Source organism: Felis catus, chromosome A1, assembly GCF_018350175.1.
Source record: "Felis catus isolate Fca126 chromosome A1, F.catus_Fca126_mat1.0, whole genome shotgun sequence".
NCBI lineage: Eukaryota > Metazoa > Chordata > Mammalia > Carnivora > Felidae > Felis > Felis catus.
Window position 1 is genome coordinate 106767710 of NC_058368.1, and position 16061 is coordinate 106783770.

General features: G+C 35.2%; 1 protein-coding gene across 5 annotated transcripts in view; it reads left to right on the forward strand.

The window, feature by feature from the left end:
• ADAMTS19 (ADAM metallopeptidase with thrombospondin type 1 motif 19) overlaps positions 1 to 16061 on the forward strand; it is a 241930-nt gene that overhangs the window by 111212 nt on the left and 114657 nt on the right. The window lies entirely within an intron of this gene.

A 16061-nucleotide genomic window follows, 5' to 3' on the forward strand; every position in this document is an offset into this window, starting at 1 on the left:
TGACAATAATCATGACACTACAAAGCTATATATTATCCACATGTCGGAAGAAAACACTTTGTACAAATTAAAATACTTCCAAACTATAATAGTATAGTATAGTATAGTATAGTATAGTATAGTATAGTATAGTATAGTATAGTGTAATAGTATTTGTTATTACCCTATACAGAGTAAAAGCCAATTAATCTGCATGGTTTGAAGTAATGTACTTGAAAGAAACTTCACCTGTTCACCCAGTTAATATGTAATGAACAGTCTGTCTCAGGAACAGGTCTAAGTACTTTACCTAATAGTTCACTTAAAACTCAACAAGCAAGGCTGTCATTTTACAGATGATGATAATAACAATAATAATTAGTAATAGCAACATTTACATAGTACTTTGTGCTACGACATTTCTACATGCTTTATATATATCCTCAGAACATTTTTGTTAGGTAAGGCTATTAGAGTACCCATCTTACAGGGGAGAAAACTGAAGCATGGAGAAATTAATTTAAGTTTAATTTAGTTGTGAAAATAGTACGTGTTGGAGGAAGGATTTAAATTCAGGTTATCTAATTCAGTCATACTGTTCTGTACTTTGCATTATCTGCTCTCTTTGGGCCTCTGATCCCTCATCAGTAATAAGGTTGGTCTAAGATTCGGATTATGAACAACAAGCACATATTTACAGCCAGTATCTTACAGTAGAAATGGTGTGGAGTCTGGGGCGCCTGGGTGGCGCAGTCGGTTAAGCGTCCGACTTCAGCCAGGTCACGATCTCATGGTCCGTGAGTTCGAGCCCCGCGTCAGGCTCTGGGCTGATGGCTTGGAGCCTGGAGCCTGGAGCCTGTTTCTGATTCTGTGTCTCCCTCTCTCTCTGCCCCTCCCCCGTTCATGCTCTGTCTCTCTCTGTCCCAAAAATAAATAAACGTTGAAAAAAAAAAATTAAAAAAAAAAAAAAAAAGAAATGGTGTGGAGTCAGACTGAATTTTGAATGTGGGCTTCCCTGCGTGCTAGCAGTATCAATTAAAATATGAAAAATATTTTAATTGGACTCACATTTAGTGAGGTCCTACACAGGGAGGTGCTCTTTATGGAGGCCTCTTTGGTCAAAGACATATTTAGTTTGGCTGGTAGTGTTTAAAAATTTGAATCAGTTGCCAACATTAAAAAGTATAAATTTGACATAAAAATTCAAATTTCCAGACCTGGCAACATTAGACCTACAGTCCCATATGGCAGCCATTCCTTGGAGCTGAGTAGTGTCTGTACCCTTTAGACTGGGGCCATCTTTTCCAGCTCATCACAGGCTGAGGCACTGTGGTATTATAGTATTTATCAGACACCCAGTGCGCTTCATTTTCATCAGATGCCTGGACTCTGGAGCCAAGTGAGTAAATTGAGCTATGAAAGCTTGGGAGAAGATTGTATAGGACATCACAGTGTTTGATTAAAAAAGCCTTTTATTCAAGTAAACTGAAGTAGAGGAAAATGGTCAAGTTATAATGATACAGCTCAGTGAATTATCAGAAATTGAGCATACCTATGTGCCCGTAACCTAGTCTAAGACATGATGAACAGTGGTTTTATTTCTGGTGTCACTGTTTTTAAATGTGTAAATATACTTTCATTTTCTCCCATGCAGACTTTCAGTGGTCAGTGGAGTGCTGTAGAATACAACGTGTTTATTTGTTATTCAAAAAAGAAACAAAACAGATAAATAACATTCGAAGATCATCATTCTTAGGGAATATATGTAATGCAATAACCTAGTTCATTGTTGTACTCCAGGAATGATAGGATTTAGACTCTTAATTCCAATATAGTTTTCTTAATTTAAAGATATTTCAGTGTAATCATAGTAAGGAAAACCATGTGCAATACTTGAATGAAAAATGCTGAAAGTAACGTTTAGGGGAAAGAAAAAGTTGGTATTAAAAATATTAAGACAATAAGTACAAATTCATGATTATAATTTTTAGAAGTTAAATGCAAGTTTCTGAATAATATAAGCAGTGTGAGTATATTTTTATGAAACAGACAATCTGAGTAGTGGAAGGTTCACTTTAAGAAACGATCTTACTTTACTTTAGGATATGTAAAATACATTTTTTAAATCTCTGATGTATTCTAAAATGTACGAAGAACACAGATTAAAGGAACCAACCACCACGCAGGTTACTTTATTAACATGCAAAGGTTTGGTCAAGAATTTCTACTTAAAAAACTAAATGATATAGTTTAAGGAAAGGCCACTTGAGCTTTATGTAGTAGAAACATTGGTTTATGACCAGGAACTCAGGTTGGAATGGCTAAAATGGTAGTAAAATATTATTTTATTTGCCTTTTATAGAGCTGTACCCAAAATCAATAGAGATGTGCCAAAGGTATGGGTAATGCTTGATGAATTAAGACCAGGACATATGATATATGTTGAACTACTTAGTTACTAAAAATCCTCTTTACTTGTAAGCAGTATTTGTCTCAAAAGTGGGGGCTGGTATTTCCCTTCTTAATTTTTTTAAATGTTTATTATTTTGAGAGACAGAGACAGAGAGTGAGTGGGGGAGGGACAGAGAGAAGGATATACAGAATTGGAAGCAGGCTCCAGGCTCTGAGCTGTCAGCACAGAGTCTGACGGGGGCTCAAACCCACGAACCACGAGATCATGACCTGAACCAAAGTCAGCTTAACCGACTGAGCCAGCCAGGCGCCCCAGTTTTCCTAAAGCTATAAAGTGGGATACATTAACAGTGAAGAGTAGTGGTGTCTTTAACAAAGGACACACAAAGGAACAAACAGGAGAGAGGTCATCTGTATAAATTATATCATCATCATCCAGTATAAGATATAAAGCACAATGAAAGGAAAATGTAGGAAGAAGAAAGAAAAATAAAACAAAATTCATATACGCATAGCCTCTTGAATAAGCAAAGTTTTCACAAATGTTAGATAATTATGTCTATGGATCTGATGTGTCCACGCACACAAATCAACGGAGCTTTTTTTGTTAGGGATATAATTAAGTCAACTACTTAAGTGAAACTCTTAAATTCTTCTTTTGTCTTTTTGAATTTCTTTCTTTTGTTTTTTGGGAGAGGATTATGTTTTCCAGTATATTTTCTTAGACAGAAAATGGATCGTATAATTTTGCAACCCACAACTTTAGAATGGCAGAGTGAGTCCATTCAAACTTGTCAATTCAAGAATGACTTTATAATTACACATGAAATGTTTCTAAACTGATTTGGGATGAGTGTGTTTATGTGTTGTATCTAAATTTGGTTTCTAGAATTTCCCAGAGAAACCCCACGTGTGGCTAGAAAAGTCAGTAAGGGGCACCAAGAAATAAAAGCCAAGTCTTAAGGGTAATTGAAGTACCCTTGAGTAATTGAAGAGAACCAAAAATCCTCTTTTACTATTTCAAAAGGGGAGTGAATCTTAAATGTAAAAAATGTATCGAATTTTCCTTTAGGAAATTTCCAATTAAAAAAATCTTGTATGTAATTTATATAGAAGTATAGATTAGTGTCCATAGCAAGAAAGGGGAAATAGATGATTTATTCCAATGTTTTATGATTCCTTTTCACAGTTATTTTCCTTTCTAAACAATAGGTCAGGCATGTGATTTTTTTCTTATAACCAAAAATGTCAACCATAGAATGTTTTTATTGGTATTAAGTGTATTTATATTTATGAAATACAAATGGGATCTTCATAAATTTATTGTCATAAAGGCTAAAACTTTATTTTTATAAATAAAAAATACCTTAGGAAGTTGTTCATGAATTTGACAGTTTGTTGGGTGCATATGTATACACATATACACTATATTTTATATACAACAGTTTGTTAAAGTAAGAAATTTTACTTTATTTCAGCCAGACTTTATTATGGATATATAAATTGTACTTAGATTACTGTGTTTGGGGAGTGTCCCCAAGACCACCCTCAGGTTCAATGATTTGTTAGAAGGACTCAGAAAACTCAGTAAAGCTATTTTACTCATACTGACAATTTATTACAGTAACAGGATATGGATTAAAGTCAGAAAAGGGGGGCACCTGGGTGGCTCAGTCGGTTGGGCGTCCGACTTCTGCTCAGGTCATGATCTCACGGTTCGTGGGTTCGAGCCCCGCATCAGGCTCTGTGCTGACAGCTCAGAGCCTGGAGCCTGCTTCAGATTCTGTGTCTCCCTCTCTCTCTGACCCTCCCTCATTCATGCTCTGTCTCTCTCTGTCTCAAAAATAAATAAACATTAAAAAAATTAAAAAAAAAAAAGTCAGCAAAGGAGCAGGCATCTGGGCCGGGTCTAGGGAACACCTGGCAGAAGCTTTACATTGTCTTCTCCCAGGTGAGTTGTGCAGAACTAACTGTGTGTTAATTCTCTAAACAATAATGTGTGAAAACACGCACAAAGTACTGCCCAACCCTAGAAACTAACCTGAGCCTTGGTATCCAGGGATTTTACTGGGTGGTAATGTTGGTCATGGAGGCACAGCTGACCACCTACAAAGCACACCTTCCACTTCCATCCTTTCCAGAGGTCCAGCTAGTCATGTCCTACCCCAAAATCATATTGTTATAAGCTATCTGACTTGTCCTGGAGTCCCCGAGTAAGCGAAGATATTCTTATCAGAAGAGATATTACAGGGGCTCCTGGTTGGCTCAGTCGAGTGAATGTTCGACTCTTGATTTCAGCTCAGGTCATGTGATGGAGCCCTGTGTCAAGCTCCATGCTGAGTGTAGAGCCTGCTTAAGATTCCCTCTCTCTCCCTCTACCCCTCTCCCCGACTTTGCTCTCTCTCTTTCTCTCTAAAATAAAAATAAAAATGAAGGGAGGGAGGATGGATGGATGTGCCAGATGCTTATAGGTTACCTCCCAGGATCTGGGCGAGAACCACACCTGTCTTTTCTGTGTGCGAGTTTTGGACCACCCAAACCTGTTGCAGTAACTTTGTACTTCACAATTGCACAATATTTTTAAGCCTTAAGATATCATACTTAGATTGCTAAAGCCTTTCTAAAAAAATAATAATGTCTTCTTTTATGAGCAGGCATTGTACTAAATACTGTGTACTCCTCTATAATCCAATCTCATAAAAATCTGGAGCTATATTTTGTGATTATTGTCTTTTTTACAGTTGAGGAAACTGAAGCTGATAGAGATTAATATTTCAGGAGTTCTTTTGATATTAAAAGCATTCTTTTTTCATCACATATGTTGTTAATATTTCTCTAGTTCTATTAATTTAATCTTGTTTTTTTTTTTTTTTCAACGTTTTTTTTTTTTTTTTTTTTTTTTATTTTTTTTTTTTTTATTTTTGGGACAGAGAGAGACAGAGCATGAACGGGGGAGGGGCAGAGAGAGAGGGAGACACAGAATCGGAAACAGGCTCCAGGCTCCGAGCCATCAGCCCAGAGCCCGACGCGGGGCTCGAACTCACAGACCGCGAGATCGTGACCTGGCTGAAGTCGGACGCTTAACCGACTGCGCCACCTAGGCGCCCCTAATCTTGTTTTTTAATGTTTTTGAACCGAAAATGTTCTTAGTAGTCAAATGTTATTTTTTAAATTATTTCCTCTGTAGCTTTTTGTAGTTAGAAATGACATCTCATTCTAAAATTTAAAAAAATACATTTTTGTCTATTTGTTTTATATTTTCTTCTCTCTCTCTCTCAAGTCTTCTCCCTCACTCTTTTTTACTGTTAGAAGGCCACCTAGACTTTATTTTAGTGTATGTAGTAAAGTTCTCTCCATTAAATTTGATTGTTCATTAACTGCTCAATAAATTATCTTACCGTTCAAAATGTGGTCCCTGATGATGGAAAGAGCTATGCCAGAATAGAGCACATTGCTTGCTTCATTGAAAAAGTCTTGAAATGAAAAAGAAATGAACTGAAATGAAATGAAAAGAAAGAAAAAAGAAATGAGAAAGAAAAGAGAAAAACAGTCAATTGAACTCAACTGTGTGCTTAGTGCTGTAGCCAATTTATATTGTAGCGCCAGCTGCTTATCTAGGTACAGATCGGTAAAAAGGAGTTCACCAATGGCAGCCCGGGCACGGACCACACTCTTGAGTGACCCTGCCACATAACACTCTAAGTTAGTGCTGCACGGAGGTCATGTTTGAGTTGGTAGAGAGCCCAACATTTTTCTTTTTAGCCTGAAAGGTGGTCTGCAATTGAATTGTGTATCTCTGTTCTTGTATATTTATGAAATATTTTTAGCCATAAATTCTGTGACATGATCCACTGCCAATAATACATGTTTTTCTGACACAAATATTTAGTGGCGTTGTAGATAGTTTTGCTAAGTATAATACATGTAGACATTATAACAATACTATAAATATATAATATGTATCATATATAATGCATTTATAATTTATATAACAAAAAATAGAAATATATACCGTATATACGTATCAAATCCTCTTTTTCTTTATGGCCACAAATAATTCACTCCTTCCAACTTGAAGTAAAGTAACCTCTTATATTGGATAAGCTTTTACTAAAATTTATGCCCAGCTCTTAGAGATTGTAAAGTATGTAAATTACCAGAGAAATAATCGTTTTAAAGGTAATTGTTAGTAACATAATCCTGTGAGTTTTTTTCTAACCTTGCTAAATCTGGAGATTTCTTGGACAGCAGAACTACCCTGACTTAGCTCATTGAGACCAAAGACTTCTGTTCCCACCTGAAGAAGGAAGGTAATCATATTAGATGTATTTTAGAGAGTATGATTGCCAAAGCTCACACAGCCAATCAAGTGCCTGAGTGGATGTTCAGAGTCAAGCTATCCGAATCCAGAGTTCATGTTGTTAATTACTGTGCTACACCTCAGATGCTGAAGGATACTTCTAATTACCTTACCTTTGCTCACATTGCTTCTGGGCTAGCCCTGTGTAATCTGTTCCTACCTTATCTCTTCAGCCATACTTCATACTACGTACCCTTTTATTGTTAGCACACTTGCAGCTCCATTAGAGTTTTTAGGGTTTCTCATGTGTTATGCCCCTTCACACTGAAGTGCATTGGCACATGTTACCCCCTCTGCCTGGAATACTCCCATTTCACGAATTCTCTCATCCTGATCATAATTCATAGGGCATATCAGTAATCATTTCCTACAGCATGTGTTCTGTGTAGGTCAGTCTCTCCATTAAATACTTCATGGCACTATCTCTATAAATGTCCATTCATTCATCTATTCACAGGGTGTAAGCTCCAAGAGGTAATGAACTGTGCCAGTTTTTTGTTGTCATGGGATTCCTAATGCATTTGATAGCGTTTGGGACATATCAAGCGTTCAATATATATGTATTAAATCAGTGAATGCTTTAATATAGTAATTTTCTTAGTAAAATATTCTTATGCAAAGAATGTCAATGAAAATGTGTTAGAGGAAAGATGCTGCTGCACAAATTGTTTAGAATGTTTTTAAATATTGTCTGAAACTTTTAACAGGGAATCAGGTAAAGTTTTATAAAAACAATGTGGTGGACTCGTAAATATAGCCAAGGCCACATGGAGTAAGCCTTTATTCCATGCACATACAGAAATGACTCTCTGCAACCCAAAAGTGGCTCTGCCCTGAGGTCTTCCTGACACAGTAATTGGAAGCTCCATTCTTCTAGTTGCTCAGCTAAACACAATGAAATTATCTTTGAGCTCTCTCCGTTTCTCACTCTCCACATTCAATCCATCAGCTCTTGACTCTGCCTTCAGGACATATCCACATTCTCTTTACATCTCACTAATTCTACTCTTGCCACTCTGGACCATACCACCATCATCTCTCATGTGGATTATTAAAGTAACCTCCTAAATGATCTTACTTTATCAGCCCTGGTCACTCACAACCTGTTTCAACTCAGAGCCAGGAAGACTCCTTCACAGCAATGCAAATTCTCCAGTTTTTTTGCATAGACTTCCAGTAGCTTCCTATCTCACCGGTAAAATCCCCAGCCCTTACATTGGCCCAGTAGGCCCTACCAGGTCTAGCCTCCTTCTCTACCGTTCCCCTCCTTACCAACATGGCTCCAGATACATCAGCCTCTTTTCTAAAACTCAAAACGCCTACTTCAAGCCTTTGCCTTTCTTCTTTAGATATTTGTTCAAGTACCACCTTCTCATTGAGGCCTTTCTGTTAATATTTCTTAAAAGTGTAGACACAACCACATTTATCTATCTATCTATCTATCTATCTATTTGTATGTGTACAGTGGATTCTTAACTCCTTAGTTCATTATTGTATTCTCAGCATCTAAAAGAATATTACTTTCATACTTGGCACATAGTATGTACTCAAAAATGTATTTTTTAAATGAAGATAAATTTGTTATTTCTAAAAGTGAAGTCTCTATGACCTCCTATGCTCTGCAGAAGAGCTGAATATACAAATGTACTAATTGTCTCACAGAAATGAAAAATAATATTCTTCTTAAGGAACTTCATTGTTATATCTAAGTAATATATTGGCATTCCTTTTCATATTAAAAATTCACATTAGGAATCACATTAAGATTTGTATTGAATGGGGGTTGCCTGGGTGGCTCAGTCAGTTAAGCACTGAGTTTGGCTCAGGTCACGATCTTGTGGTTCGTGGGTTCGAGTCCCATGTCAGGCTCTGTGCTGACACCTCAGAGCTTGGATCCTGCTTCAGATTCTGTCTCCCTCTCTCTCTCTGCCCCTCCCCCGCTCGTGTTCTCTCTCTCTCTCTCTCTCTCTCTCTCTCTCTCTGTCTCTCAAAAACAAACATTAAAAGAGATTTTATTTTAAAAAAGATTCTTCTTGAATAGAATTTGAAAAGACATTGAGGTCTCCTATCCCCATATCAAATGCTTAAAAATCCCAAAAGGAGAATTTTTTTTTAATATAAGTAGCCACGATAAAGAGCCAGAAGGAGAAACTTCCACATATTAGAGGTAGAAGGCATCTTTCCATATAAAAGAGCTAGAATTTCTCATTCACTGGGTGCTTAATCTTGGTACTGGATGGAGTTGTTCAGGGTTGAATGCACTCTGGGGAGTGGAAGTCAAAGCTTCACAGTCCCTTAGAAGGCAATGTGTATTTCCAGCTGGCTTATGGCAAGTAGTTTGCTTCAGGACATGGAATGAAAAAAAAAAATCTATCAGCATCTAACATATTCTAATTACAAAGCTTCAGAGCATAAATAGAAACATTAACAAAACAGATAAATAGCCACAATCATAGTAGGAGATTTTAACACTGCTTTCTGTATAGAAACTGAATAGAAAGATCTCTATAGAAGAGAAAAGATTTGAACAACTAAAAACGTTGGTCTACTGGGCAGATATGAAACCTGTAGCTGAGTAATAAAGAATACGTACTCTTTCAAAATACAGATATTTATGAAGAATGACCATATATTATTTTATTCTTCAAGTCTAAACAAATTTCCTAAAATTAATTTACAGATGAATTTTTCTTATCACAATACAATTAAGTTAAACAACCAATAGCAAAAACAAGCTTAATAAATACATAATAGAAATTTATACGCATACTCTGGAAAAACTCATTGATCAGAGAAGAAGTCATTAGGAAAACCAGAATACTCTCAGACTTAAACAATAACAAATATACTATTTTGCAAGTTTGTAGCATTGCAGGTAAGGAGCAATTAGAGGAAAATGAGTAACTTTAAACACATATATAAAAATTAAATGATGAAATTAATGACCTAAATTTTCATATTAAGAGGTTAGAAGCATAACAACAAAGTAAGAGATATTAGAAGAAAGAAACCACAAAGAGTAGAAACTAATAAAATAGGAAAATGCAATGAAAGTGAATAATGAAGTCAAAATTAGATCTCTGAAAATATGAATAAAATTGGCAAATATAAAATTGATTAAGGAAAAAAGGCATAATTCAACAGTATAGAAATTAGCAAAGGCAGTGTAACAGATACTGAAAGTATTAAAAAGATACTAAGAAAATAGACTGAATACTGTCATGATAAAAACAGATGAAATGGGAAAATTCTAAGAAAATATAATAGAAGGACATAAAGCTCTATAACCATTTTAAAAAATTGTATCAGCGCTTTAGAATCATCCCAAAGAAAACACAAGTTCAGACACAGAAAAAGGTTCAATGAATAGATAATGCTAATATTAATCTAATTTTTCTAGAAAATAAAGGAACACCCTGCAACTCATTATTTGAGCTAGTATTAATGTAACATAAAAATCAATAAGGGACAGTTATGAGGAATAAAAGTTGTAGTACTTTCTTATCTGAGAATGATGAAAAAATTCCTTTTTTTTTTTTTTGGTTTATTTACTTTGAGAGAGAGAGAGAGAGTACAAGTCAGAGAGGGGCAGAAAGCAATGGAGAGAGAGAGAGAGAGAGAGAGAGAGAGAGAGAGAGAGAGAGAGAATCCCAAGCAAGCTCCAACCCTGTCAGCATGGAACCACGTGTGGGACTCGAACCCACAAACCTTGAGATGATGACCTGAGCCAAATTCAGGAGTCAGGGTCAGCTTCTTTACTGACTGAACCACCCAGGTGCCCCAGAAAACATTTTCAAAATAAAGTAGCACTATGTAAACAAAGAAAGGTAATATAAGGGAATAAAGTTGGCTTTATATCAGGATAGGAAAGGTCATTTATCATTTAAGAATCTTAATGCCCATGTCAATAGCTTAAAGGTAGAAGCTATATTATTTCAAGAGATGCACAATTAAAAAGAAAAACACTAAGACAAAGCTTGCTGATGTATATTCACCAAAATCAATGGGAAACATTATTCTTAATGGTGAAATATTAGAAACATTTCTACAAATTAAGAAAATCACAAGAATCTCACATCTGCTTCTGTGTATATACTGGAGACAAACAAGTGAACCTTGGCAGAAAAATAAATAAAAGCTGTAGAGATGGGAATGGAAAAAAGATAGCTATTTTAATTTGCAAATGATGTGATTCCCTATATAAAATTATGATGTTATGTAGAAGTAAAGTATGGAATTAATTCATGAATGTAGTAAGATTATTAAATATAAGAGAGACCAAAAAAACAGCTGTCAACACAAAAATACAAAATGTCATTAAAAAATGATACTATTTACTGTAGCAACTGAAAACACAGAGTACTTAGGAATGAATAAAAAAAAAGATAGGAAATTATATACCCCTATTAAAATTTATTGAGTGAAACCTGTGTCAGTGAAAATATACCACATTTGAGGATAAATTTATTCTCTTCAGATGTCAGTTCTGTTTAAATGATTTATAGATTCATGGAAATTCCAATAAATAGACCACCACAGCTTCTATATGGATGTTGGCAAATATTTTCAGCATTTGTATATAAGTGCAAATAGTCAAAATAGCCAAAACTTTCTTGGAGAAGGAAAAGACGAAGATAGAGGAGGATGAGAGGGAGACTAATGTAAGAACCTTTCCCTAACAGAAATCAAGACCAATTTTGAAACCAGAATAGCTAAGACATTTAAACATTTGTGAAAATATGGGCAAATATGGTCTGATAGAACAAAATCTGGAGTAATAAATAAGTCCATGCCTAGAGGAAAACCTGATATGTGAGCAAGGTGTTGGCAGATCAGTATAGAAAGTTGACTTTTCGGAAAAATATGATAATGCACTTGGCTTACCGCATGTATAAAAATGAAATTGAATACCTTCAGATTATTTCTAAAAATCAATTCTGCATAAAATAAAGACTGATATATCACAGACAAGGCTTTTAAGAGAAAATATATGAGACTATCTTTAGGACGTTAGGGTTGAAATCATTTCTAAAGCAGCACATACTCTGTGCCCTCTTTTGAAGACAGAAACATAAGACCTAATAGAGACATCTGACATAGATCTTAGAACTTATCTGATTGTTAAGCTTTTTTAATTTCTGGAACTCCTGGATGGCTCAGTCAGTTAAGTGTCTCACTCTTGATTTCTGCTCAGGTCATGATCTCACAGTTGTGAGATCGAGCCCTACATCAGGCTCTGCCCTAAACATGTAGACTGTTTGGGATTCTCTCTCCCTCTCCCTCTCCCTCTCCCTCTCCCTCTCCCTCTCCCTCTCCCTCTCCCTCTCCCTCTCTCTCTCTCCCCCCCTTCTCTTTCTCTCTCTTTCTGCCCCTCCCCAACTTGTGTGTGTGTGTGTGTGTGTGTGTGTGTGTGTGCATGCTCTCTCTCTCTCAGATAAATAAACATTAAGAAAAAAAAGATTATATATTTTACATAGTTGTTTTCTTGAAAATATTTCATAATATTAAAACAAAAATAAAACTAGAAAGGAATGCCAAAATGAACATTATTTGTATAATTGGAAAACTCAAGACAACCTACTAAAAAAAAAACTCTATTAGAACAATAAGAGAATTTGAGGGGGGGGGCTTACAAAATTATATAACAATTTTTGCTTTTCAATACATAAACAGCAGCCACTTGGTCACTATAAAGAAAGAAAAAATCCATTTATATTGAATATAGCAAAAGATAAAATATAAAAGATAAAATACCTAACAAATACTTACAAAGGAATGTACAAGACTTATAAAAAGAAGAATTTATATCCACACAGAGAGTCATAAAAGTGGTTTAAGTAAATGTAAAGACATTTTCTGGTTTGGGATAGGAACAGTGAATATTATAAAATGATAATTATCTCTATATAAATTTAATGTGACCTTCCCAAAATGCCAATAGTATTTGCTTTCCTTTTTTTTTCTTTTTTAATTAGACATACTGGTTATAGACTCCATGTGGAAAAATCAATATAAGATATTTGTTGTTAAAAACTAACAGGAGAGGAGAGGGTGAATTCTATCAGATATTAATATATTTCATAGTAGATAAAGCAGTTTGTGCTGGTGCTTGAAGAAGGAAGTAAGTCAATGGAACAGAGTAAAAAAAAAATTAAACCTATAATTAGGAAAAGATTTATAAATGTGCCATATAATAAAAGCTGAACCTACGGTCTGTAAAAAGAAATGAATCATTCAATAACGTAACAGGAATCTGATTCTGTACCATATTTATGACATCATAACACACCAAAATGATTGTGGACATTGACATTTTTTGGTTGGCTTTGTTTATTTTTTTATCTTTTAATAGGGAATGTGTATAATTCTAGATATGAAATCTAGAAGTCACAAAATTAACAACTCGAAATAAGTATCCTTGCAAAGGAAAAAATACAATAGAAGATAAATCACAATCAGTGAAAGTATTTGCAACGTATCTCAGAAAGTGATGTTTTCCTTAATATAAAAAGAGCTCTTACAAATCAATACAAGAAATGATGAAAGCCCTGTTTAAAAAAAAAATGGTACCACACAGCTCATGGAGGTCTATGCATGGCTTTTATTAAAAAACAAAAACAAAAACTTAGCATTATTGATAGAATGACACTTCAGACCACAAAGCAATTCTGCTTTCACCCATCAGATTACATAAATCTGTACAGGTGAATCCGTATTTACTCCCATTGTAAGGACCATTCCCTTCCCTTGGCAGGAAAATTCTTCCTGCCTTCTTCCCTATTTTTGCTTATTCTTCTCTCAGATCATTTCTTCAGAAAAGTATTCTATGGATAGGTTAAATCCCTTGACATATGTTCTTATAGGCTGTCTGTAGTTTTCATTCCTAATTTTTTCACAATTGTAGGTTTACATTATATGTATCATTATGTGATCTCTGCATGTCTAATTCAAGTGTGGTCCCTCGGTACAGGGGCTTGTTTTGTTTTGTTTGTTCTTTTTTGTTGCTTTTGTTATTTAACATTGTATTTAACATTGTCTAACACCGTTCAGATGTGCTCAATGAATAGATGTTAGATGATATTTTAACAGTGTAAGTGAGTGTACAGTGTTGGAATGTGTGGGGGAAATAGATATTGTTATACATTTCGGAGAGGAGTATAAAGTGGTACACTATTTTTGGAGGCCATGTGGCGATCATTTTCCAAATTTAGCAGACTCAGAGGTTCAGCTCCTTTGCCAGCTTTGAGTATAACACATTTTAAATTCTAATTTCATTTGTATTCATGTTTCTTTGCTTCCTAGAATGGTTGAACATCTCACCTTTTTCTGACTAGCTGAAGTTAGGCCCCTTACCTAAAAAATATGCAGCCAATAAAAATAATCAGAAAGACTTGAAAATGGTCACTGTTTTACATTAATAAAATAATACTTATTTTTTGCCCATTAGCATCTGATGGCTCAGTACTTTGTTTTCCCAATTGTAGAAAAAGCCCATTTCAGGTATGTTATATTTTTGAAATAATACAGTGGGCATAAAGTCGTGGACCAAATTCTTTGTCTTGAAACTGGTGTATGGCACAATTTTGTAATTTGGACTTTAGCACATTTGTGATAACTTCTCCTTGTAACTGTGCCAAGAAAATTAGAAAGCTCTAGCAGAGTTGAGTATTTTTATAAGTTGAAAGAAACTGCCTTAAACATTAATAGCTTATTTACTGATTAAGACTTTCACATGGTAATTAGATTGGCTTCTTTGTAGAGATGTCGAGTGGATAAAATTACATACGTTAGGGGAAATTATAAATCATGTCATTGTAAAAACATAGAACATTTTTTGATATGGCCAGAAAATGCTTATGTGGTTTTGGTTTTTGTTTCACTTGTTGAACCAGGAGAAAAGACGAATATATATTTCTAAACTTTGGCGTAGAGGCATGGCTTTTCCACTAAGTTGGCAATTCAGGAGTTTCTTCAGTACTAAGAGGCTAATGAGGCAATAAATATGCAAAGTTAGCTCCTTGAAGGCAATAAATATGTGGGGCACCTGCTAAAGTTTTAAGTATTGCCAGAGTACCAAGAATGCAGATGTCTTGTGAACTAACAAGCCTTTGAAATCAGTGACGTTTGCTTACATACTCTGCTGGAAATTGTGCCTGGAATAGAACCAGGAGTAGGACCAGGTTATAAACCCACTTCTTCAGACATCCGCTTTTCTGTTATCGGCCTCGGTACCGCTGACAGTTCTTCATTTGAGACATCTGAAACATCTTTAACCCTCTCTCCCCTTAATTCCTCTCATAAGCAGTTGCCACATTTTACTAGGTTTTCTTGGGAAAGAGCTTTCCCATCTGTCCATTATTTCTATTGTTATTCTTCCCAGGCTTGGACCACTGCAACACCTGCTTCCCTGGTCTTTTTGCCTTAGCACTTTACCTTTCTGGTGTGTCTCACTCATTAGTTCAGAAATCTTTATTGTCCTTTCCTACCTGATGAGTGGACTTAGCCTTGGATTCATGACTTTTACAGTGGTCCCCTCTACCTTTCTCACATGATAGTCCACTTCTCCATCTCATGAAGGCAAATGATCCATAATGTTCAAACTTTGTCTTTACTAATGTTTTTTTCTTATTTCAACTCCCAGTCCTACTGATGTGTAGATCTTCCAATTTTCTTTATCCATTAATGGTCAAGACAAGTGCTATCACTTTTTGGAAATATATTTTTTAATTTCCTTGCACTGTTTATTGTAAATATCCCTTAATTTCTAATATATACTGATTTGTACTGATATTTCTACCCCCTACACACATAGCCTACTGAACAGCGGTCTCTATGAAAATAGAATTACTGTGTAATACATTTTTTTTCCCACAGCACAAAGTTGAGTGCATTGGGCATTATAGGCGCTTGAATATTTGTTTGAATGCATAAGCATTTGTTGTACAAATACTCATCTCTTGGTCAGTCATCTTGAGCTTTACAGTAGAGGATAGTTGAGTTCAAGAAGTAGAAGAGAGGAATTAGTTTGGGTCAAGGAATGCAGTTGCCTTCACTGAGCAAAAAAAAAAAAAAAGGTAGTTTTATAACTATGCAAATACAAATATTGCAAAATAGTTTTTGGTACCTAATATTTTGTATTTATATATAAAATAAACTATGTGGAAATGGAATGGTTATGTATTAATTATGATGAAGTCTGTCTTGAAGTCTGGTTACAGGCCTATCCTGCTATTTCATACAAGTCCTGAAGTCATAGACTTGGAAGGGCCAAATCCAGCAGTTTAGTGATAGGATTATTTAATCTAAAATT